The sequence below is a fragment of the Lissotriton vulgaris genome, chromosome 5 (assembly GCF_964263255.1).
Source record: "Lissotriton vulgaris chromosome 5, aLisVul1.2, whole genome shotgun sequence".
NCBI classification, from domain to species: domain Eukaryota; kingdom Metazoa; phylum Chordata; class Amphibia; order Caudata; family Salamandridae; genus Lissotriton; species Lissotriton vulgaris.
Genome location: NC_141693.1, coordinates 1,448,734,482 through 1,448,759,976, shown reverse-complemented (window position 1 = coordinate 1,448,759,976; position 25,495 = coordinate 1,448,734,482). Strand labels below are relative to the sequence as shown.

Genomic DNA, 25,495 nt, shown 5'->3' with positions numbered 1-25,495 from the left:
GAGGTACCAGAAAAAAGGAAGGTTTAAGATGCGTTGTTGTGCATCGGGCTTGAGGCCTGTGAGACGCAGCCAAGAAGACCTCCTGGCACAAACTCCATGGGAATAAGAACGAGCCGCTAGCACTGCGCCGTCCGCCGCTGTGCTAATTATTTGGTTAGACACTAGGCAGCCTTCTGTCAGTGTTTCCTCAAAGTCCTTCTGGTCCTCTTTTGGCAGTGTGGACTTGAACCGATCCATGGAATCCCATAGGGCTCTATCATATCTACCTAACAGAGCGGCCGCACTGGATATCTTCAGAGAAGAAGAGGCAGAATTGCATACTTTTCGACCCCACAAGTCGTGTGATTTGCTGTCTTTGTCTGGTGGAACCGAGGAGGAGGCAGCCACTGCATGGGTCTTCCGAGCCGCTGCTACAATCACAGAGCCTGCTGGAGGGTCAGCTTTTACAAAGACTGGGTCGGAGTCAGCTGGCTTGTATTTTTTCTGGATGCGAGCCGGCACCGCCTTAATAGTCGCTGGAGTTAGAAAAATGCCTTTGACAGGATCCATAATTCCCGGGACCAAGGGTAGTAATGGACGTGAAACAGATTTTTGATCCAGCGTTTCAAAAATCACTGTCATAGCCACTTGGGGGACAGACATTTCAATGTTCAGTTTCTTAGCCCCTCTCTGCAGGACATCTAGATAAGTGTTGATGTTGTCCACTGGAGAAACTCTGGAGATGGGGCTATCTGTAAGCGTGGGAGAATAATTTCTCCTGGAAGATCGGGTTGAGGAAGAAGAAGAAGATGGAGTTCTTCGACTCCTGCGATGAGCACCGTGCCTCCTTCCACGTGATCTTCTTGGATGCTCCTCCCTTCTGGGAGAGTGAGATCTGGCTGGATCTTCCCTTCTGGGAGAACGAGACCTGGCCGGCTCTTCCCTTCTGGGAGAACGAGATCTGAATGGCCTCCTCACAGGCGATCTTTCTGCTTGGAGCCTGGGAGGGCTGCGTCTGTCCACTTCCGCCACCAATCTTTGGAGTGGAGACCTGTGCTCAGGACTGGCGTACTCTCGCATCCGCTTGGCAGCCCCTGAGTCTCGTCAACGATCCAACGGTTGGTACCATCTAGGGGACAACCTCACCACTTCCGAAGAAGGATCCGTCCGTCGTAAAGGTGATCTATTGACCGGACTTCTGGACCTTGAGGCTGTTTTTGAGGAGCCAGAAGATGAAGAGGAGTGGCGCGAAGCCGATTCAGTCACCATAATCACAGAGTCCCTTGCCGTCGAATCAGCCGTTTCATGAGGCCTCGACGTCGGGTGTTCTGACGTCGAATGCCTCGACGGTCACGAACGTTGGTCTCTCGGAGTCGAACAGCGCTGCACTGCCGACGATGGAACCCTCTCTCTCGACTTCGAAAACCCCTGGGGCGTCGACGGAGCAAGTAATCTCTGCGTCGAATGTCTCGACGGCGAGCGATGCGAGGAATGATGGTCTCTCGACGCCGAACGGCGATGACAAGCCGATGACAGAGCTTCCTCTCTCAACGTCGCATGTCTATGCGACGACGGCGGCGGGGTATTGGCCACCCTCGACGCCGAGCGCCGACGAGACGCCGACGATCACCTCCTCGACGCCGATCGACGTCTGGTTGTCGACGGCGGAGGGATCTTGGGCCTCGATGCCGATCGTCGCCTTGTTGGCGACGGCGGAGGGGTCACACTTCTCGACGCCGATCGTCATCTGGATGATGACGGCGGAGGTGTAACGCCCCTCGACGCCGATCGTCGCCGGGTTGACGACGGCGGAGGGGTATTCGTTCTCCACGCCGATCGTCGCCGAGTTGACTATGGCGGAGGGGTGATGGTCCTCGACGCTGATCGTCGCCTGGTTGACGACGGCAGAGGAGTCACCTTTCTCGACGCCGATCGTCGCCCTGTTGGCGATGGCGGAGGTGTGACCTCCCTCGACGCCGATCGTCGCCTGGTTGACGACGGCGGAGGGGATTTCGACGACGGAGCTGGAATCCTCGACATCTGGGACAAGCCTGATTTTCTTTTCGACTGCGAGCCCGCCGTCGACGGTCGTTTTTTTGATAAATGACCCACCAGTAGCTGTTTCTTCAGCGCCGAGCCCGACGCAGAAGCAGAAGGACGTGAAGACTTGTCCCTTGAAGGTGATCTAGCCCTCTTGGAGCCCTTCTTTACCAGAGATCTTCCTCTGGATGACCTTTGGGCTAGGCCATAAATGCGATTCCTCTCCCTGTCCTTAAGAGTTCTTTCTGACAGGCGATGATAAGCCGATGACGGAGCTTCCTCTCTCAACGTCGCATGTCTATGCGACGACGGCGGCGGGGTATTGGCCACCCTCGACGCCGAGCGCCGACGAGACGCCGACGATCACCTCCTCGACGCCGATCGACGTCTGGTTGGCGACGGCGGAGGGATCTTGGGCCTCGATGCCGATCGTTGCCTTGTTGGCGACGGCGGAGTGGTCACACTTCTCGACGCCGATCGTCGTCTGGATGATGACGGCGGAGGTGTAACGCCCCTCGACGCCGATCGTCGCCGGGTTGACGACGGCGGAGGGGTCTTCGTTCTCGACGCCGATCGTCGCCGAGTTGACTATGGCGGAGGGGTGATGGTCCTCGACGCCGATCGTCGCCTGGTTGACGACGGCAGAGGAGTCACCTTTCTCGACGCCGATCGTCGCCCTGTTGACGATGGCGGAGGTGTGACCTCCCTCAACGCCGATCGTCGCCTGGTTGACGACGGCGGAGGGGATTTCGACGACGGAGCTGGAATCCTCGACATCTGGGACAAGCCTGATCTTCTTTTCGACGGCGAGCCCACCGTTGGCGGTCGTTTTTTTTGATAAATGACCCACCAGTAGCTGTTTCTTCAGCGCCCGACGCTGAAGCAGAAGGACGTGAAGACTTGTCCCTTGAAGGTGATCTAGCCCTCTTGGAGCCCTTCTTTACCAGAGATCTTCCTCTGGATGACCTTTGGGCTAGGCCATTTATGCGATTCCTCTCCCTGTCCTTAAGAGTTCTTTCTGACAGGTGCTCGCAGTGAGGACAGGTCTTTGGGTCATGATGATCAGGCAAACAAAGTATACAGACATCATGACTGTTTTAGCCTTCTAGTTGCCACAAGAAGAGCAGTTATCAAAGAGTGAGGGCATTTTGAGTGAAAATGCCTCAAAAAACTGTCAATAAAAGACAGATACTTACTTGACTTGATGTAAAATGTCAAAGTAACACTGAATCGGAGCGACATTCTGCCCCGCGCCGGGTGCACAACTATGTTCATAGCATTCCACAAATGCCAACACCATTACTTATTTTTCTTCCAATTTTTTACTGTCCATTATTTCAGTTTTCCATCATTTGCAATCCAAACTGTAACATAGTTTCATTCCTTTTGCGCAAGTCACAGGAAAGACTCTTTACGTTTTCACCATATTCTAAACGATACAGAAGTGTTTATCCAAACTTTATCCTGCACCCCGAAGGTGATCGTAAATCCTTAAGCATAACTTTAGTTTACCCAATGCATTTCGGACCCTCCTTTCGGTCCTTCGTCAGGGGTTAATGTATCTACAATATACAAAAACATGGTTCAGACTCTTTTTCAATCCCCCTCTTTCAGTTTAAAAGCGCACCCCCGCCCTTATGCCACATATCACAAACAACGTCTTCCCGCAATAAAAACATCCATTTTTACCCCACTCATTGTCTTTTAGTGCTTTCATAGCTATTCTTCTGCGTTACCCTCCTGCATGACATATCTCCTCTCCCCTATAATCCCTTTCTAAGTACCCTCCCCAAACTTTCAACTCCATACCTTTCAACTCACTCATGCTTGACCCGATCCCATCATCTCACACGGAGATTGACAACAGCTTCCGGTTACTCGACCCTGCCTTCTGACCTCCTCTTTCTAGTTCAAAAAAACTATCTCCTCCCCTCTTCCACACCTGTGTTCCATCTGCCCCTCCACCATACATGAAAAAGGTGTGCACCGTGCCACTCTCACAGTGCAAATGTCAAAGTAAGCCACAAACATCAGAATAATGAAGGAATTTTCTGACAGAAAGACAGAAAAGAGTGGAGCTGAGTTACCAGGGTCCTTCCTGAAGGAGCCGGAAAGAACAACTGACCTAACTGTCACCCCTGAGGCATGATGGGAAGCTGGGGGTCATGGGTGCCTTAAAGGCACAGTGTCAATTTACTGCATGTTGATGCAGGTTAGCTTTTCAGTCTTTTTAGACTGTAGTTTTGCAATGCAGCCTGGGAGCTTCCTATACTTTCAGTGTTTCATGGGAATTTCCACTGCTTTCTGAGCATTAAAACAGTTCTAAAACAAAACTGTTGTTGTCTCTCATGTTTATAATGCATGTTTGTTCATGGTTTATGGAAGTACTTTACAGCATAATTCAGCTCTGTTGTTTATTAGGCTGCAATTGCTTATTTTTATATATATATATGTTTATATATATATGGATATATATATGTGGGGCACATATAATATAATGTTTCCGGGGTCCCGCACATAGGCAGGAATATTCTAATGCTTATGACTATTGATGAGGATCCCCTGGAAGAGAACTTTTGATACAAAACCATTGGCCTAGAGTTCAGTTCTTGAGTGTGTGAGACCATTTGCTGACTGAGTGTATACAACAAATGGTTTCAACTGTCCTCCGACACTGCCTTACTGCTCGACCAAGCTACCACTTTAGAGAGTAAGGTTATATCTAACTTTAGCCTCTGCCAAACCTCTGGGGACTGAAGGCTCTATACACACTGTACCTTACTTTGGCCCAGTGTATATAGAGCCACTTTCCTACAATCTGTGGTTATTGTCTTTTGCGGTACGGGTCCAGGAAGAGCCCCCTCTGTAACATGGTTGTTTGTATTACACCACTATAGAGAGTGATGTGTGTGGCACTAACCCAACACTAGGTCCTCTACATGACCTTCCGCTTGAGACCACTATGCACTCAAGTAACAGGGGGTTGTGGAGCATGGCATAGGGGACTATAGCTATACAAGAGGCCATCATGCCTAATAAACGCATCACAGTTCTGACTGTCACCTCACAATCTGACTGAAAAAGAGGCAGCAGCTTTTGGACAGCTTGTACTCTTGCTGGGCTGTGGTAAGTCTTTCCCACTCGCGCATCTATAATGCCCCCATGGAAGGGCTGTACTGAAAGGGGCTGGAGATGGGATTTGGTGAGATTGATGGTGAAGCCCAGATTGTGCAAAGTGTCAATTGTGGTCTGGCTGAGCGGTAGGCAAAGTTGCTGCAAGGCACTCTTGATCGGCCAGATGTTTAGCTGAGAGAACACTTAGAGCTGCTCCACCTGAGATGAGTTGCCACTATAGCTAGACATTTGGTAACAACCCTTAGAGCTGTGGTAAACCTCGTAGGGGAGTACATTGAATTGATAATGATGACCCCTTACCAAAAACCTAAGGTATCTTCAATGTGCTGGATCGATGGGTGTGTGGAAGCATGTGTCCTTCATATCTAGGATGGTCATGAAGTTGCCTTCCTGCAATTAATAGTATGACGCCCTGCAGAATCACCATGTGTAAGAGCTCCGACAGAACATATTTGTTAGAGGACCGAGATCGAGGATGAGCATGAGTGGGTCATCCTTCTTGGGGAGAATAAAGAACAGGGAATATACACATATACACCCTTTCCACAGTGTCAAGGCGGAAACGGCACTATGGCCTCCTTATTCATGGGAGCCTGCACCTCCTAATGAAGAAGTCCCAAATGTTCTCCAGTTTGTGTTGTCGAGGGGGGGATGTTTGGTGGTGTTTGTGTGAGTTCCAGTCAATACCCCTCCTGTATGATATCTAGAACCCAATGGTCTTAAGTGATTTCTGACTAGTAGGGTATAAAAGCCTGCAATCCTCCACAGACACCTGTTATGTACTTTGGGGGTGAAGGTGGCTTGGAGGGAATTGAAGAACATCTCTTTTTTGGGCGCAGTCCGTTGCCATTGTTCCCCTTGTATTCACCCCTGTAGTAACCCTGCAAGGGGGTTTGCTGCGTTGATCTAGGGAAGGTGGAAGAGGTTTCTGGAGCGGATGTCTTGGATGCGCCACCACCTCCCCGAAGAGAACCTTTTCAGGGCACTCATGCATTTGTCTTATCAGTCTCTTTTTTTAATCCTTTGGAGCATCTTGTTAACCTGAGGGCCTAAGAGATGCTGACCATCAAATGGAACATTTAGGAGGTGCTGCTGGACCTCCTGCTTGAACCCCGAAAATTGCAGCCACACATGGCGGCACTAAAGGGTGCTTGTGTTAATGCCATAAGCATCTGTATTCACAGCACGCAAAGCACAGCAGAAATTGGTATAGTAAGTAACTTTTCCTTATGCTTCCAACTGCTTGCTACCTTTCCTTGCAATCCTTTTCTTTTTTTTCACAACAAAGTTTTATTGATAGGATCAGGCAAAGTAATAAGTGTGGCTCCCTACAGTCAGGAGAACACCACCAGGCATCTTGGTACAGTTACAGCACAGGACCAAGCGTCCAATCAAGGAACCGAGAGAAAGCAGTAATAAGAGGAAACAGCTACACCCGCCCCTATCCCTTCCATTCCCAACTACCCAACCCCCCCATACCCCTCCCCGTGACCCACCCTAACCCCGTGCACGTGTGTACGAATAGCGTTAGTGCTTGGTCGTGACATGGCAATCAAGGCGTAGTTTATAGGCTCGCCGGACATCAGGGCTTGCAATCCTTTTCTGATAAATGTTCTACCAAGTACGCCATCTGATCCCAGTGAGCCCGATCATACTGAGAGAGCAAGGTGATGAAGTTGGCAATTCCCCAAAGCGTCGCTGAGTGAGCCGCAACTCTTTTGCCTGCAGAATCTATGTTTTGCCAGGTCAGGAGGGGGTGCATAGCTAGTGTCTTGAGCATTATCACGTTTCCTGGCTGAATGAACCACCAGAGAGTTAGCGGTTACTGGCGGCATGGAAGGAAGGTGGCTAGGGGAGGACTTGAACTTCCTCTTTACTTAAGGGGGTGATAACTATTGCCTTCACTGGTTCCTTAAAAATCTCCTCGTCAGGTTTGAGAACACCTGGAGCATGGAGAAGATTTGAAGGGAACGTTTGGTAGAGGAAATGGTTTTCACAAGGAAAACATCATCCTCTTGTTGCATCTGGAGCTGTACTTTGTGGAAAGTGTCAGCCCTATGTAGAAGCTCATGGTACCAAGTATTATCATCTGGAGGAGAGGGTTTAGCAGGGTACAGATCTGGGTCTGTATCAGGGGTTCTATATCATAGTCGTCCCAGGGGTCAGGGGCCTGTGGGTTATGAGGGTCACAAGGCAGCCTAGAACAATCTCTGTTCCCAGAGTGTGAGGAACCCTGAAGTGAGTGTTGTGGAGACTCCAAAGGCAACATAGAAGACACAGGGGGAGATGAAGGCAGAGGAGGATGAGCAAAAGGTGCAGTAGAGGTAGCCCTGTCATGCTTTTTGGGCCTTTTAGGTATAGAAAGCACTGTGGGGTTGGATGGCCTCCTCAAAAGTCAACTTCCCTTTATGGGAAAGAGTCCTTTGGCACCTGTGGATGTTTCACTAGAGTTCAACCAGTGCATGGCTGAATATGGATGCGTTGGTGCAGAGCATCAAGGTGTTCCTACAGCTGCTCAAGGATTGGCTGTTTGGAGCAGTCGGTAGCGGCAGAGGAGGCAGTAGGGTAAGGCGGCTGTGATGGAATTGAAGAGGTTCGCTGTTCAGAAGGCTTCGATCTCTGCTTTGAAAGCTGTGGGTCTGAGGATCTCGGAGCCAAACTCAGCCTCGCCTCTGAATGCTTTGGTGCAGTTTGTCTCGGCTTCACGCATTTTGAGTCGGAGGGTAGTCAAGGTTGCACCTTCAGTTCCATCACTGAAGCAGTGGATGAGATTAGAGACTTCAAAGAGGACTATGGTGCCGAGAGAGGGACAGGAGTTGCGTATGGCTCGGATTCTCAGTGTCAACTATGGCCAGAAGGCAGTGGCGCACCAGAGGCCTCGTAGGGAAACCCTATTGGGTAGCTGCGCACTTTATAAATCCTTTAAATAAATAAATACATAAATAGGCTGAACAGGAGCTTAAGGCTGGCACCTCTACTTTGAAGTACGGGTAGTATATGTACTCACTGCAGTTTTCTTTTCAATTCTGGGCCGGTGACGGCCCTACGTATTCAACATCAACCATTGAGTCGACGGTTTCCGGCAAGAAGGAGGCCTCAATTTCATCACCTGGAGCATTCACCTCTTCGCCATCAGACCCTTTCGCTCACCAAAGATGACCGGGGTCTCTTCATTCTACCATCTATGCGCCATGGCAGCCTTGGGGAGGTGACAAGAATGTTGGTTCTAAAGAAACTTTCTTTTAAGAAACGCAAAGCACACCGAACAGGAGTCTTCCCGGTAGTCAGGAGACAAAGATTGCAGATTTTGAGGAGGTCAGATCTCAGGTACTTGGAGGGCAAGCAGGACAGAAATAGAATGGGGGACATTCTCGACCCGGAGGTTGGGAGTCGAGAGGTTGGTGATCGGCACGGAGCAGTAAGGTCCACCATGGTGTAGACAAACGAGTAAGCAGAATTGTTTTGAACAACCATCACGCAAACAGATCAGAGGTCCCGGCAAGAACATCACACAACGTTGAACCGGATCTCAAATTGACATGTCTGACCCAACGGCGAAGAAAATACAATCTAATAATGGAGCCAATGCCCAAGAGCAATACCACTGATAGGTGGAGTCACTAGGTCCCATGACTCCAAAAGACTTCTTTCAAAGAAAAACAAGTTGTACACGTCTGAGCCCAACACTAGTTGACGGACGTATGCACAGCATGAGGATCTACAGTTACACGTCACAATCACACTTTTTTGCACATTTTCATATTAGCGAGGGCCCAGCAGCTCCTACAATGTTTTATACAAACCATAGCAAAACAAACCAATCACTGCCAGAGCAAAAGGTTGGCATCCAACGCAAGGAAAACCGTTGAAAGCAGCCAATTAATAGGATGGAAAAGAGGCTGTGCTCTAATGGAGAGACAAACGGAAAGTGGAACAAGATGGTCAAGATGGTCAAGGTAAGCTATAGACTATGAAGCAGAGAAATGAGAGGGGCAATAAGAGCAACCAAAAGGCAGGTTTTAAGCCAAGTGCAAGCTCCGTCAGACAGGCAAGATTTAAAAAAACATAAATTAACAATATAACGGCAAGAAACAATTGTAAATGAGGTAGGAGGAAAGACCTGCTTTATTTAATGTAAAGCAAAACATGATTATTCTAAAGGTTGAACAAATTTTCTGTTTTCGATTCCAGATTATCCTTTAAAGCCATGGGTAGCACACTAGGGCTGCAAACAAAACACAGATGTATAATTGCATAGGTTAGATCGCACACTACATGGACCTTCTAATCACCTCTCTTATTTTACACCATGAATGCATGTAAACAGAGCAAAAATCAGTGCCTTGCAAATGGGTCGGTAATGTAAAGAAGTTACTGATTAGGAGGGAGATTGTTTTACTTCACAGAAAAGTTGGCCTTCTGACCGCATCTGAAGGCCCTTCACACTCTAAGCGCAATCAGGGTAAAGTGTGATTAATTTCATGAGAAAAAAAAATCCCCCCCCCACATATACTTTCTTGTTTAAACTGCATCAGATGCTTGCTTGTGTCGTTTTTCACAAACACATTTTCTCTTTAAAGTGAAGCAAGGTACCTGGTAATCAAGAAATATAATAACACTCACCTGACCCATTCATCGAGGCATGACACTCATGCATTTTACCCTTTGTTCCAAGTTGTCTAGTGCCAAGAAACAGAGCAGCATTGTTGTGTTGCCCCATTGTCACTTCAAATAAGTGTTAGTCTATACTACTATTATAAAGAGAGAACTTGCACCTTTAGGCAAGGTAAACTCGGGAACCACAGCGCCAATTTACACACCCGATACACCGTTGAAATCGGCAGGGTGTGTAGATGGTCATAGGCTTAAAATTTTTAAAAAATAAACGTTATATAAAAAGTTAAATTTTTACAAAAAGTAGTTACCCCAAAGTAGCGCCGGCCGCGACTGTGCGTCGTCACGTCAGGAGCAGGGGAGGAGCAGCGTCCCAGGATCGGCGGACATGGCGCGCAGGGGAGGAGCGGTGAAGTGAGGCCAGCGGCGGAGCGGAGAGGCGGATATGGCGCGGGGAGGAGCAGCGGCGGACAGGTGGTGAGTGGCAGAGCGGCGGAGCGGAGAAATATGGACCGGCGGTGTGAGCAGCAGAGGCAAGGTAAGAATCCGGGGCAGCCAGGGTCGGGGCGGGCGCGCGGGACACGGGCTGCTGGGGAATGTCAGGGCAGGCGGGGGTAGGGGAAGCCAGCATTTCAGGTTTGCGTGCTCTCCCGCCCCGGCCCCCGCCCGCCACAACATTGTCCGGGACACAGACAATGTCGTGGCGGGCGGGGGCCTGGGCGGGAGAGCACGCAAACCTGAAATGCAGCCCCCAGCCTCCTTCTACCCCAGGCAACGCTGGGGCGGGCTGCTAGTACTAATAATGGGTGGCTGAGGTCTTTCGGGGCAATATGTATGGTGGGATATTAGGTTTTTATAACTGGTGTACAAAGTCCAAAGGCATACCACTGAGACTCCCTCTGAATGCCAACTGGGAAGGGATACTGTTTACTGCTGTCAGCCCAGCACAACTAGGGATTATGAGGCAGTGGGGTGAGTGGAGGGCAAAAGAGTTAGAGCAGTTGGATTAAAACAGAAGGTGGTTTTGGAGCCAGTGTTCTGGAGAGACAGGGGGAATGAGGTATCGGGCCTGCCTCTGGTGAGAGTGGCATTTAAGAGAGTGAGGATGGGAAGTGAAATGGAGCTTGGCCTCATGTGAGAAAATAGACAAAAAAAGGGAGCATGCACCCTGTTTTAGGAACAGTGGATGAACAGGATGCATGGAGGCATTGTGCAGTATACTAGTGGATGCAGGGGCGCAGGTTCGAGGGGGTAGGGGGTTGGGGTTTTACAACCCCCAAATAATTATATTTTCTATGAATAGTTGGGTACAGCTGCTTTCAGTCGAATATGATAGGGCATGGTCGGAATTCACCTGGGATTTTTGCATGCACACACCGACAAAAACACACACGCCCTCTCATCTTTGTTTTGAAAGTCCTCAAAATGTTGGTTATTTTACAAAATGTGTTTCTCTCCCCTAGTACTACCAATGTGCATTCCTCTGCCTTTCCACAGCACCGTAAGTCCCTCTAATACACCCTGCGTGTTGTATAATGTATTTTACCAACATGTGCCAGCTCGATTGTTGGGAAATCTGAAGCACCCCCTCCCCCCTTACTAACCAAGCTACGCCCCTGAGTGATGTGAAGTAGGCATGCAGCCTAATGTGGGAGACAGAGAGCAAGGGGCAAGGATGGACCCTGTGGTGATAATAAAATGACTGTTCAAAGGAATGGAGCCTTTATTGTGAGACTGGAGGTGAAGTGAAAGTCTATTTTGCGAGCAAACGGAAGGTGGGTGGAATGGAAGCTGTGGTGAGAATGTGGAGGATCAGAGAGCAAAGAAGACTAAGTTGAGAGGAAATAAAACAGGTTTACCACCAACAGCACATCTATTTATTTGGGGATAAATATATGGATCAAGTAGATCCCTTTATAGGACATGTTGACTCCTTTATAATTCGGTCGTTTAGGCAAGTAGATTTTGAAAAACAATCTACCATTCATGGGATAGCACCTTTTATTGTGGATGGCTTCAATTTTGCACCTTGCTAGTAAGAGCCTGCTTTTAGATTGACGTGATAACTAAAGGGCTTCAGAGTGCACAAAGATAATAAAAAATTCTGGTATTTTAAAACAAACAAAACATTGTAATGCTTAAACCACAAAGGGCCACATGCATCAACCTATTTAGGAAGTGCAAACGGTGCAAATCGGTAAATTCGGCCGTTTGCGATTCCTAAAAAAGTTTTTGGGATGCATCATGCATTTTTGTGAAATTCGCTATTTTTAGCGATTTCCAAAAATGCGATTGCTTTTAAGGAATTCGCAATTAGGGGGTGCAAATTACCACGAGGGTGAACCTCGTGGTAATTTGCGAAAAAGTATTAAAATGCTCAAAATTGCATTTTAAACACTGTCATGTTACAGACACACATGACCTTAGGACATGTGTGTGTGAAACATGCACTTTAAAATAAATTTCAGGGGTGCAGGGGGGGGTCCTTTGGACCCCCCTGCACCCATGGAATGCATTAACATTTTGCGAATCGCGAATTGAAATTCGCAAAATGTCAATGCCTTTTCATTGATTCCTATGGGCCTTTTGGCCCATAGGAATCAATGGGAATTGCGAAAGCGCAAATTAGAATTCGCATAATATTTGCGATTCGGTAAAAATTGCGATTTTTACCGAATCGCAAATATTATGCGCTTAAAATCATGCATCCCATTTTGCGATTCCTTATTTGCGATTCCCTAAAAATCGCAAATAAGGAATCGCAAAACCTTACAATGATGCATGTGGCCCTAAGCATCTAGTAGTATTAGCAACAATCACCATAGAGGTCTTAGTAACTTGATTTTATTAAAATTAACTTGAAAGACCATGAGCTAATTAAGTTAATAAAATCAATGCCAACATTAGAAACAAGAACACCAGACACTACTTCATAACCTTGAGCATTTATGATGGTAAAGGTCAACTCAATTGGTCCATTCTAAAGATTGAGTCTACTGCTGTATGTCCAATGAATCACCACGAAAGATTCACCACATCATCAACCAGTTTAATTGACAAGTTCATACATTTCTTTTCCTGTATATTATTTCTTTGTATGGCTGCCAGGATCTTCAGAACCAGAACGATGCTGCAATTCTTACTCCTAGAACACTGATTTCAAATGGTGCTAGATACAATGAAGGTAAAATCTAAGCCACCATGTGAAACCAGTTTCTAGAGGAAGACACGCTGTTGTAGAATCTTCACCAATAGATGCATCATCCTAGCACTCTTTCCAAGTTAGTCGATACCGTAGATGTAAGAAAAAGGTCATAATCTACATTTGTCACTATTTTCATGATTATGAGCTCCAGAACTCTTCAAATCACATATACCTCACAGAAATTTATATATTCGGTTTTTGTTGCAGTTTATCTTCTGTGCAGAAATATACCTTTAATTTTAGAAAATATGGCAGCGATTGTGCACTCACTTTAGAGCAGTAGGTATTGATTGTGTAATACGAATCATGGATAAATTGCTCACGAAAATACAAGATTGTCACTGATACCCATCCCTTCTGTCAGGCTGCTAATCATTCACCTGCAAGACAAAAACAGAAAAGCAACTAAGATAAGGGTCGCTACAAATAAAAAACCCTAATTGCAACAAGGAAAATACAATGTATGAACATTAACTGTCTCACTACTTTTAAGATTTCAACAAAACACGCAGTTCTAGCTAAAATCGATCAATAGAAGAACACGTTGCATTTGAAACACAATACATCTCTTGTCGAGAAGCAAATGTTAACTCCTCATTTTGCACCTGCTAAAAAGAAGCCACGCCTGGATGATACTGAGCAGCTATAAATTACTTGGGCCACAGGCATACTTTAAATTGGGGTACTCAAGGTAGACCAAAGAACATTTCTTAAAATACAGAATAGGAATCCTGCCAGCTACTCCACATCTTCCTCCCTGGCAGAGAGAGAGAAACGTGGAAAGACATGCAGACTATGTGGAAAAGGTACTGAGGATGAACAATTGTTACTTACCTGTAAACAGGTGGTTCTCCAGTATGTAAATGTAAATGTATAGGCATTTATATAGCGCACTACTTACCCTGTGGGTCCCAAGGCGCTTCGACCGCTGCGAAACCCTTCCTGGCTTCCCTGAGAGATGGTCCCTTAATGGGTATCTCCAGGGTGAGACCAGGCATCCCCGGCGGTCTGGTGGGGCCGTTAGTGAAGATGAGGCAAGCTAATGCCCAGAGTTGCCGAGTGTGATCACTGATCAGAGTGGGCACCAAGGCGAGAGAATTATCGAGTCCGCTGACCCTGGTCCAGAAACCTGCCGCGCCGGGAATCGAACCCTGGTCCCGGGCCGTCCTCTGCTCTCGGGTCTGCCGCCTCTAACCAGTGAGCCACACTACTTGGTGTCTTTCATAGATTCACATGCTTGAATATTCCCCGTCGTCGGAGTGGGAGTCCCACGGTAAATAAAATAGCAATTACATACTATAAATATATATATGTAACATAAAACCTGAAATATGTATTAGAAAAAAGGCATAAACAGCCTAACCACATTTCTACATAGGAATGCATGGGAAAAGAAAAAGACCATTTGCAGTCTATCGTTGTCATTATGTTGGTCCAAACTGCAGCCAACCAGGCGTCAGCAACCCTCTAGAACCTTCTCCTCAGAGCTCAGCACCTCAGATTTTCGTAGCACAAGAGTGACCAAAGAGTCTATGAGGAGAAGAGAGCCTCTGAGGGGAGGAGGAAGGGCCGCATGTGAATCTATGAAAGACACCAATACTGGAGAACCACCTGTTTACAGGTAAGTAACAGTTGTTGTTCTCCAGTATTAGGGTGTCTTTCATAGATTCACATGCTTGAATATAGAATAGATAGCAGTCAGTACCAAGCAAAAGTTTCCATAGTTACAAAGCATAATAGAAGACTGAAAAGCATATGTATGGGATATATATATATATATATATATATATATATATATACAGTCAATAAATACTTGGAAACCAATAGGAGGAGGGTAGAACAGAGGGTCACCTTATTGAAAAAGATTACGAAGCACAGCTTGTCCAACAGCGGTATCCGCTTCATTCATGGCACCCAGACAGTAGTGTTTCGTAAACGTGTGCCTGCTGGACCACGTGGCTGCTCTGCAAATTTGATGCAACGGGACACCAGCAAATAAGGCCGTTGAGGACGCCATCGATTTGGTAGAGTGGGCTCTCACCGAAGACTGCAGAGGCTTGCCTGCGTTCTGATGGCAGAAAACAATGGCCGAAGACACCCAACGTGCTATAGTAGGTTTAGTAACTGGACGCCCCTTTTGACAACGTCCATAAGCCACGAAGAGCTGATCAGATTTGCCTAACGGAGCAGTTCTGTTGATATAAAACTTCAAGCACCGCTGAATGTCTAAGGAGTGTAAGCGCTGTTCCGCAGGAGACTGTGGGTCTGCAAAGAAAGTCTTCAGAAGAACAGGTTCATTGATGTGGAAATCTGAAGGTACCTTAGGTAAAAAAGTAGGATTGGTGCGAAGCGTCGCACAATCCGGTTGAAACTGCAGAAACGAAGGATTGATTGTGAATGCATGAATTTCACTCACGCGACGTGCAGACGTTAATGCAAGGAGTAGAGCCACTTTCCAGGTGAGATACTTCAAGTCAGCTCTATGGATTGGTTTGAATGGTGATTTCATTAGTTGTGCCAAAACAATATTAAGGCGCCAAGCAGGGGGAGAGCGCCGAATAGGTGGAAATTTACGGAATAGTCCCTTGAAAAACTGACGTATGATTCTAGAAGAGCAGAGGGAGGTGGAGCCATCTTGGCGGAAGCGTGAAATTGCCGCCAGAAAAACTCTTAAAGTGGCATGAGACAGTCCGGACTGAGCCAATTGCAAGAAGAAAGGGAGGAGCTGAGCAGGAGTTGCACGAATGGGATGAACACCAGCAGCAGCACACCAATGGCAGAACCTTTTCCATTTCAACTTGTAGGTCTTCATAGTTGAAGGAGCTCTGGCTTGAGCAAGGACTTCCCGGCAATCTTGCGGAATGGCTAGATGGGCAAATTCACAGTGTTCAGGTTCCAGGCTGATAAACTCAGAGAAGAGGGGTCCGGATGGTAAACGAGACCCCTGTCCATGGTGAGCAGATCCATCCGAGGATGTAGAAGGATGGGCTTGCATTGGGACAGCAGAAGCAACTCCGAGAACCATGCTTGACGAGGCCACCTTGGAGCTATTAGAAGGATGTGGCAGGGTTCTCTCCGGATCTTCCAGAGCACCCGAGGCACTAGAGGGATCGGAGGAAAGGGTAAGCAAACAGATTGGACCAGTTCATCAAAAGGGCATTGCCCTGAGACCCTCTTTGGGGATGCCAACTTGCGTAAGATGGGCATTTTCGGTTCTCTGGTGTTGCGAAGGGATCCAGCGCCGGGCGCCCCCATCGCCCAAAAATCATTTCGAGTGTTGGTTGGTGCAGCTCCCACTCGTGGGTCGATGACCGGGACCTGCTGAGGGAATCCGCCAGGAGGTTGGATATTCCTGGGAGATGAACTGCGGTGATTGTGATTTGGTGCGTGAGCGCCCAGTCCAAAATTGACTGTGCTAGTCGAGACAGCACTGGAGATCTTGTTCCGCCCTGCTTGTTTATGTAATGCATGCAAGTTGTGTTGTCCGTCTGTATCAGAACTGACTCTCCTCGAAGCACGGGCCGAAATGACTTGAGCGCTAGAAATATAGCCGTGAGCTCCAACCTGTTGATGTGCCAGGCTTTCTGTGGCAAAGTCCATCTTCCTTTTACGGAGAGGTCTTGGAGGTGCGCTCCCCGTCCCTCCGGAGAGGCATCCGTCGTGAGTGTGAGATCTGGATTGACGGATAGGAATGAGGTCCCTGCTGCAAGGTGCACTGGCTGTGCCCACCATCGGAGCCCCCTTTTCATGCGAGATGTGACACAAACTAGGCCGTTGAAGGAACCGGTGATTTGACGCAACTGTCCGTCTAATACTTCTTGAATGGGACGTGTCCTTAACCTGCAATGAGGAATGAGTGCGATGCACGATGATGCCATTCCCAGAAATAACTTCAGTAGTCGGACTGAAACGCACTGCCTTGACAGCAGAAGTGATACTAGGCGCAGAATCCGTTGTTGACGTTCCAGGAACACAAATGCTTTCGCCAAAGTTGTATCCAATGTGGCTCCTAGAAAATCCTTGGAAAGAGCTGGGCACAATTGGGATTTCTCCAGATTGAGAGACAGACCGAAGGAACGAAACACTCTCTGGCAAAGGGATGTATGCTGAATCAGATGTCTGCGAGGCTGCTACTTCAGGAGGCAATCGTCGAGATACGGAAATATCTGGACACCTTGGAGACGTAAATAAGCCATTACAGGCGCCAATATCTTTGTAAAGACTCGTGGGGCGGAATGAAGGCCGAATGGCAAGACCTTGAACTGGAAATGTTTCTGCCCCACCCGAAAACACAGAAACTTCAGATGACGCTGGAGTATTGGGACATGGAAATAAGCATCTCGGAGGTCGATAGTTGCCATGAAATCTCCGACTAAGAGCAAACGCAAGATCTCTGTAAGCGTTAGCATGCGAAATGATTGACTCTTGAGATACTTGTTGAGCGCTCTCAAGTCCAATATTGGGCGCCAATCCCCGTTCTTCTTTACGATAAGGAAAAAACGGGAATAAAACCCCTTTCCTCTTTGAGTTCTGGGCACCACCTCTACTGCACCTTTCTGAATCAGAAGATGAACTTGATGGAAAAGTTCCTTGATGTGAGGGGGTGGCGGTCCGGAAGGTGGAGTTGGAGGAGGGATGGTGACGAATTCCAACGCATGGCCCTTTTCTACGATGTCTAGAACCCAACGGTCCGAGGTGATGGAGGACCATTGAGAACCAAACAGGGAAAAAACAGGGTTAAAGGCAAGTCATTGTCGTTTATTAGAGGATCCCCTGTAAGAGGACTTTCCTCTATAGGTTTTGGCTGGTTGTTGGCGAGACAACTGTTGTCGGTTATCGGAGTAACGCTGGTTGGTTTGATTATAGGAGCGATATTGATTGCTTCCTCCTCGAAAATTAAAGTTGGTGCCACGTCTTCGAGCACCCCGAAAGGGCTGCTTTTTAAATTGTAGTGTTCCTAAGGCACGTGCTGTGTCCGTATCCTTTTTAATGGACTGTAGTACCTCATCAATGTGAGCCCCAAAGAGTGATTCGCCATCATATGGCATGTCCAGAATCTTTGCTTGAACTTCCTGACAGAAGGAGGTGGAGCGCAACCAGCCTTGTCTTTGTAAGACAGCTGCTCCCGCAAGCTGTCGGAAACCAGTGCAGGCTACATCCACTGCACAATCAATCAGTTCTTCTGATGTTCTTTCGCCTTCCTGGAGAAGTTGTAATGCCTCCTTCTTGGAATCCTCCGGAAGCATAGCCACATAAGTGGACATGTCTGCCCATATCTGGCGGTCGTATCGACCCAAAATGGCCATTGCATTAGCCGCCCTCACTGTGGTGGAAGACTTCGTGGAGAAATCGCGGCCTATAGCGTCAAGGCGACGTCCCTCACGGTCTGGTGGAGCTGTGATAGTGGATGCAGGATTCCGGGATCCCCGCTGGGCTGCCTGTGTAACAACCGAATCCGGCTTTGGCTGGCCAATGAGGCATGCTGGGGTTCCTACAGGCGCCTTATCCTTCTTTTCCAATCTTGGCAATTGAGCAGGAAAGGAATTTGGTGTTTTCATCAATTTTTCTCCTTCAGCCCAGGTGAAGTCAATAATTGGAACAGTATGAACCTGTTTAAATGGCTGACTTTTAAAATCGTAGAGGAAACAATCCTCCTCTCTTTGGACACGCGGTAACTTAAAACGTTGAGCCGCTCTGTCCATTAGTTGATGAAAACTTGCAATATCTACTGGAGGAGAATCCCCTTCCGGCACTTGAGATGGGGACGGTGTTTGAGCCCTATAGTCATCCCACTCCGCCATATTATCATCAGCATCCACATCTGTAACCTCCCCATCTTCTCGATCAGGTGGGTTCTCCTCCTCATCATCCGGATACACAGTAGCGTGCACTTGAATGGATGTATGTCTCTGAGTCACTGCAGGTGGTGGAGGCACGAAAGGAGCAGCTGACGGCTCCGCCATAGGTGTTAAGACGGAAGGGACAGTAGACACCTGTGGCGATGAAGGGAAACGTCTGTTATAATCATCTAACATTCTGTAGGTTATAGATGAGCGACAAAGGTAACGTCGCAGTTGGAATTTGAACAGGCACTTCTTCATCTTGACCATATTGCTCCTCCTCATCATTGCTGAACTCTTGACATTTTATAATTAAATCCGATGGACTTTGAGCGTTAGTGAAGGACTCATGCACATCCACTTCATACTCCCGGTCTGAGTTCGTAGCAAACAAAGGTGAGGGAGGCAGTGTATCACCAGAAAGTGCCAGGTGGCCACTTGGAACCTTATGAACCTTCTGAGGAGCATCATCCTTCGCAGAACCAGTGGAAGACAGTGGCAGCAAAGGCAAAGAAACAAATGTAGATGGCATCATAGTTGACTTTTCCACAGTTGAAGACTCCATCGCCGACGGCAATGATCCTGCCAATGGTGCCGTCGTCAGCATCGACGAAGATGAAAGTTTCTTGATCTTTGTCGTCGAAAACGTCGTCAGCGGTGACATAGTCGACGAGGCAACCGTCGACGGTGATGTCGTCGACGGCAATAGTGTCGTCGACGGAATCTTCGTCGACGTAGTCGTCAAGGGGACCTTCATCGACGGCACACTCGTCGACGAAATACTCGTCGTCGAAGGCGAAGCTAGCAACTTTCCAACTTTCATCGACGATGGTCTAACTGTCGACGGAAGTTTCTTCGTCGACGACAACGAAATTGGAATGACTGACGACACAGTCTTAGAACAGAGGATCACCTTCATCGTCGACGACGACGTAGACGGAAAAGCTGTAGACGATCCAGAAGCCAGCGTCGTCGTGACCGTCGTCGTCAATGTACCAGAGACAGCCAATCTCGTCGACGGAACTGTAGTCAACACTGTCGTCGACGGAGCAACAGGTTTCCTCACACAAAAACCTGTGGAAGTCGCAGCAGTAGCATGAGAGCCAGGTCTCCTGGGCCCAGAAGTAGCAGGGAAAGGTGAAGACACCGCAGGGGCCAAAAAATAGACATTTTCTTCTTTTTTTATAAATGGAGAAGGCAACTCCTGCACACTACTTCTTTTAGAGACTGCGTGGGAATGGCCAGATATGAGGCTTTCAGCATCAGAAAGTACATGCTCCTTGTCTTTTAGTCTCTGAAGCCAGAGGAGTAAACTGCCTTCCCTATCTTTTAAAGTCTTATTGGAGAAAGTTCTACAGAACTTACAATTTCCCACTTCATGGTCCAGGTAAAGACAGTAAATACACTTACTGTATGGATCCTCTGAAAAAAGTCTTAGCTTTCCACATGAAGAACAAGCTCTGAAGAGGGACTTCTTACTTGAAGACATGTTGAAAACCAGGCAAAAAGCAGAAAAGAAGAGAAAAACTGAGCAGAGCTCAGGGAGACTCCCTTACACACGACGTGTGGTAGAAAATCTGAGCTGCTGAGCTCTGAGGAGAAGGTTCTAGAGGGTTGCTGACGCCTGATTGGCTGCAGTTTGGACCAACATAATGACAAGGATAGACTGCAAATGGTCTTTTTCTTTCCCAATGCATTCCTATGTAGAAATATGGTTAGGCTGTTTATGCCTTTTTTCTAATACATATTTCCGGTTTTATGTTGTTACATATATATATATTTATAGTATATAATTGCTATTTTATTTACCGTGGGACTCCCACTCCGACGCAATATTCAAGCATGTGAATCTATGAAAGACACCCTAATACTGGAGAAATGCAACACCTAATCTGCTCCTGCACCAAATTAAAGGAGGAAAGGTTAGGACTACTGAAAGTGCATTTTAACAAATTAGGGATTCGAACTCGGGAGACAGGCTGTGATTGCATGCTTCGACCCCAAGGACCTGCAGCTAAATAGGAAGCTAGTAAAATAACTGTCACTAGTAGGGTCTGAGCAAGGTAAAGCTGCTCCCTGTGCAAATGCAAACAAGCATTTCCAATGCAATAGGTCTCGCAATAGGAAAGTTTGAGCTATTGTGACATTTGTAATAAAGCTTGAAAACATTGAGAGAACATATTTGAACCAGTTGCTGAATGGTTGCACAGATTAATGCTGTGGTGGCGACGAGTGATGCTGTGGCGTTCAGTGATACTGTGGTAGCGCATAGTGATGTTGTGGTGCCCCTGAGTGATGCTGTGGTGGTGCGATAGGTAGACAGAGTGAGTGCGATAGATAGATAGAGTGCGATAGAGTGAGGGCGATAGAGTGAGTGCGATAGATAAATAGAGTGAGGGCAATAGATAGAGTAAGGGGGATATATAGATTGAGGGCAATAGATAGAGTGAGGGCCATAGATAGTGAGGGGCGATAGATAGAGTGAGGGGCGATAGATCGATAGAGAGCGATCGATAAGAGTGAGCGCGATAGATAGAAAGACAGTCACCCAGGCCCTCGTCAGCAGCAGACTAGACTACGGATACGCCCTCTACGCGGGAGCCCAGACCAAGCTCATCAATCGACTACAATGCATCCAAAACGCCTCGGCACGACTGATCCTCGATGTACCACGACACGGCCACATCACCCCCTCCTGAGAAACCTGCACTGGCTCCCCGTCAACAAGAGGATATCCTTCAAGCTCCTCATCCACGCACACAAGGCACTCCACAAGAACGACCCAGCCTACCTCAACAGACAGCTCTCCTTCTACACCTCCCAACTGCCAGCTCAGCTCCGCCGACCTCTCACTCGCCACCGTCCCGCGCATCCGAAGAACAACCACCGGCGGGAGATCCTTCTCCCACCTCACCGCCAAGACATGGAACACCCTCCCACTGAGCCTACGACAGACCTGCTGACCTGCTGACCTTTAGGAGGATACTAAAGACCTGGCGGTTTGATCAGTAGCAGCCCCCACCTGCCCCCCCCCCAGCGCCTTGAGACCCTCGCAGGTATATAGTGCGCTTAACAAATGACTGATTGATTGATTGAGTGAGGGCGATAGATAAAGTGAGGGCGATATATAGAGTGAGGTGGCCTCGTGGTGTTGGTGGTGGACATGGTGGTGGTGGACGTGGTGGTAGATGTGGTGGACATAGTGGTGGTGGACGTGGTGGTGGTGTGTGTGGTGGAGGTGGTGGTGGAAATGGTGGATGTGGTGGTGGTGGACAAGTGGTGGACATGGTGGTGGTGGACATGGTGGTGGACGTGGTGGTGGACGAAGTGGTGGTGGATGTGGTGGTGGTGGAGGTTGTGGACGTGATGTTGGTGGTAGGTAAGGTGGACATGGTGGATGTGGAGGTGTTGGTGGTGGACATGGGGGTGGTGGTGGAAGCGGTGGTGGTGGATGTAGTGGTGGTGGATGTAGTGGTCCAGGTGGACTTGGTGGTGGACGTGGTAGTGGTGGAGGACGTGGCGGTGGACGTTGTGGATCTAGTGGTGGATGTGGTGGTGGAGTTGGTGGTGGACGTGGTGGTGGCAGTGGAGTTGGGGGTGGACGTGGTGGTGGCAGTGGAGTTGGTGGTGGACGTGGTGGTGGCAGTGAATGTGGTGGTAGTGGAGGTAGACGTGGTGGTGGACATGGTAGTGGCCTCGTGGTGGTGGCCACAGTGGTGGTGGTGGACATGGTGGTGGTTGATATGGTGGTGGTGGATGTGGTGGACATGGTGGTGGATGTGGTGGACATGGTGGTGGTGGACATGGTGGTGGTGGACATGGTGGTGGTGGACGTGGTGGTGGTGGATGTGGGGATGGTTGTGGACCTGGTGGTGGTTATGGACATGGTGGTGGTGGACGTGGTGGTGGTGGACATGGTGGTGATGGACGTGGTGGTGGTGGACGGGGTGTTGGTGGAAGTTGTGGTGGTGGACGTGGTGGTGGATGTGGTGAAGGTGGAGGTGGGGGTGGATGTGGTGGACATGGTGGTGGTGGACATGGTGGTGGTGGTGGGCGTGGTGGACATGGTGGTGGTGGAAATGGTGGTTGCTGGATGTGGTGGTGTTGGTGGTGGACATGGTGGTGGTGGATGCATTGGTGGTGGACATAGTGGTGGTGGATGTGGTGTGGTAGACGTGGTGGTTGTGGACGTGGTGGTGGTGGACGTGGTGGTGGTGGACGTGGTGATGGTGGACGCGGTTGTGATGGACGTGGTGGTGACGGACGGGGTGGATGTGGTGGACATGGTGGTGGTGGATGTGGTGGAGGTGGTGGATGTGGGTGTGTTGGATGTGGTGGTGGTGGACATAGTGGTGGTGGATGTGGTGGTGGTGGACATGGTGGTGGTGGACGTGGTGGTGGTGGTGGGTACGGTGGACGCAGTGGTGGTGGATGTAGTGGTGGACGTGGTGGATGTAGTTTTGGTGGACGTGTGGTGGACATGATGGTGGTGGACGTGGTGGTGGTGGAGGTAGACGTGGTGGTGGTGGATGCGGTGGTGGCTGTGGTGGACATGGTGGTGGATGTGGTGGAAATTGTGGTGGTGGATGTTGGAGTGGTGGTGGACGTGGTGGTGATGGATGTGGTGGTGATGGATGATGTGGTGGTGGTGGATGTGGTGGACGTGGTGGTGGATGTGGTGGTGGACATGGTGGTGGTGGATGTGGTGGACATGGTGGTGGTGGACGTGGTGGTGGTGGTGGTGGAGGTGGCTCAAGTTCAAGTTAAATTAAAATTTGTATAACGCACTACTCACCCAGAGGGTCTCAAGGCGCTTGAGGGAGGGGGGGTACGTTACTTATCGAATATCCAAGTTTTTAGTTGTTTTCTGAAGGAGAGGTGGTTCTGTGTAAGGCGGAGGTGGGTGGGGAGAGAATTCCAGGTTTTGGCCGCTAAGTAGGAGAAGGATCTTCCCCCCATGGTGGATCTTTGGATGCGTGGAATCGCGGCGAGGGCTTGATTGGACGATCATAGTTGGCGGGTGGGGGTGTAAAAGGTCAGGCGCGTGTTGAGGTATTTGGGTCCTAGGTCATAGAGGGCTTTGTGTGCGTGGGTGAGGAGACGGAACGTTATTCTCTTGTTGACGGGGAGCCAGTGGAGGTCTCTCAGGTGATCGGAAATGTGAGTTTGGCGGGGGATGTCTAGGAGGAGTCTGGCTGAGGCGTTCTGGATGCGTTGGGAGTTTTTTCTGTAATTTGGCTGTGGTTCCGGCGTAAAGGGTGTTTCCGTAGTCCAGTCGGCTTGTGACCAGTGCATGGGTGACCGTCTTTCTTGTTTCGGTGGGGATCCAATGGAAGATTTTTTTGAGCACAAGTAGGATGTTGAAGCATGATGATGAGATGGCGTTGACTTGTCTGGTCATCGAGAGGGAGGAATCCAGGATGAAGCCCAGGTTACGTGCGTGGTCCGAAGGTTTGGGTGCGTTGCCCAGGGCCGGTGGCCACCAAGAGTCGTCCCAAGCGGAGGGGGATGATCCTAAGATAAGGACTTCCGTTTTGTCCGAGTTCAGTTTTAAACGGCTGTTCTTCATCCACTCGGCTACTTCTTTCATCCCTTTGTGTAGGTTGGTTTTGGCGGTGTTTGGGTCTTTGGTGAGGGAGAGGATCAGCTGGGTGTCGTCTGCGTAGGAGATGATGTTGAGGTTGTGCTGGCGCGCGATGGATGCAAGGGGACTTATGTATACGTTGAAGAGGGTGGGACTGAGTGATGATCCTTGTGGTACGCCGCAGATGACTTCAGTGGCCTCCGATTTGAAAGGGGGAGGCGGACTCTCTGGGTTCTTCCGGCGAGGAACGAGATGATCCAGTTTTCCTTGTATTCCGACGTTGCTGAGGCGTTGTATAAGGGTGCTATGACAGACTGTGTCGAAGGCTGCGGAGAGGTCCAGTAGGATGAGGGCGGCTGTTTCTCCGTTGTCCAGTAGAGTTTGAATGTCGTCTGTTGCTGCGATGAGGGCGGTCTCGGTACTGTGTTTGGCTCGGAAGCCGACTGTGATGGGTCGAGGGAGCTGTTGGATTCGAGGAAGGCGGCGAGCTGACTGTTGACGGTTTTTTCAATGACTTTGGCAGGGAACGGGAGGAGCGAAATGGGGCGGTAGTTCTTAAGTTCGGTGGGGTCTGCTGTGGGTTTCTTCAGGAGGGCGCTGAGTTTGGCATGTTTCCAGCTTTCCGGGAAGGTAGCGGAGTTGAGGGAGCAGTTGATGACATTTCGGAGATGGGGTGCGATAATGGAGTCTGCTTTGTTGAAAATGTGGTGGGGACATGGGTCGGTTGGCGATCCGGAGTGGATGGAGTTCATCAAGCGGATGGTGTCTTCAGTGGTGATTGGGTTCCAGGCGCAAAGGTTGTTGGAGGGGGGTTTTGGTTCGGAGGTGGGTGGGGTGGACTGGTCGCCAAAGCTGTTATGTATGTCAGCGATTTTGTTGTGGAAGAACGAGGCTCGAGAGTCGCAGAGGTCTTGAGAGGGAGTGATGTCGTTGGTGCCGGCGGTGGGGTTGGTAAACTCTTTGACGATGTTGAATAGTTCCTTGCTGTTGTGGGTGTTGTTGTCGAGTCGATCCTTGAATGCTGATTTCTTGGTGGATCGGATCAGCTGGTGGTGTTTGCGGGTGGCGTTCTTGAAGGTGGCCAAGTTGTCAGTGGTT

The 25,495-nt window shown here is 48.9% G+C and overlaps 1 long non-coding RNA gene across 1 annotated transcript in view; it reads right to left on the bottom strand.

The window, feature by feature from the left end:
- Window positions 1-25,495, bottom strand: part of LOC147712723 (uncharacterized) — a 689,664-nt gene that overhangs the window by 269,463 nt on the left and 394,706 nt on the right. The window contains exon 3 of the long non-coding RNA XR_015296017.1: window positions 13,244-13,353. This is a non-coding gene — a long non-coding RNA (uncharacterized LOC147712723). The remainder of the gene's footprint in view (window positions 1-13,243; window positions 13,354-25,495) is intronic.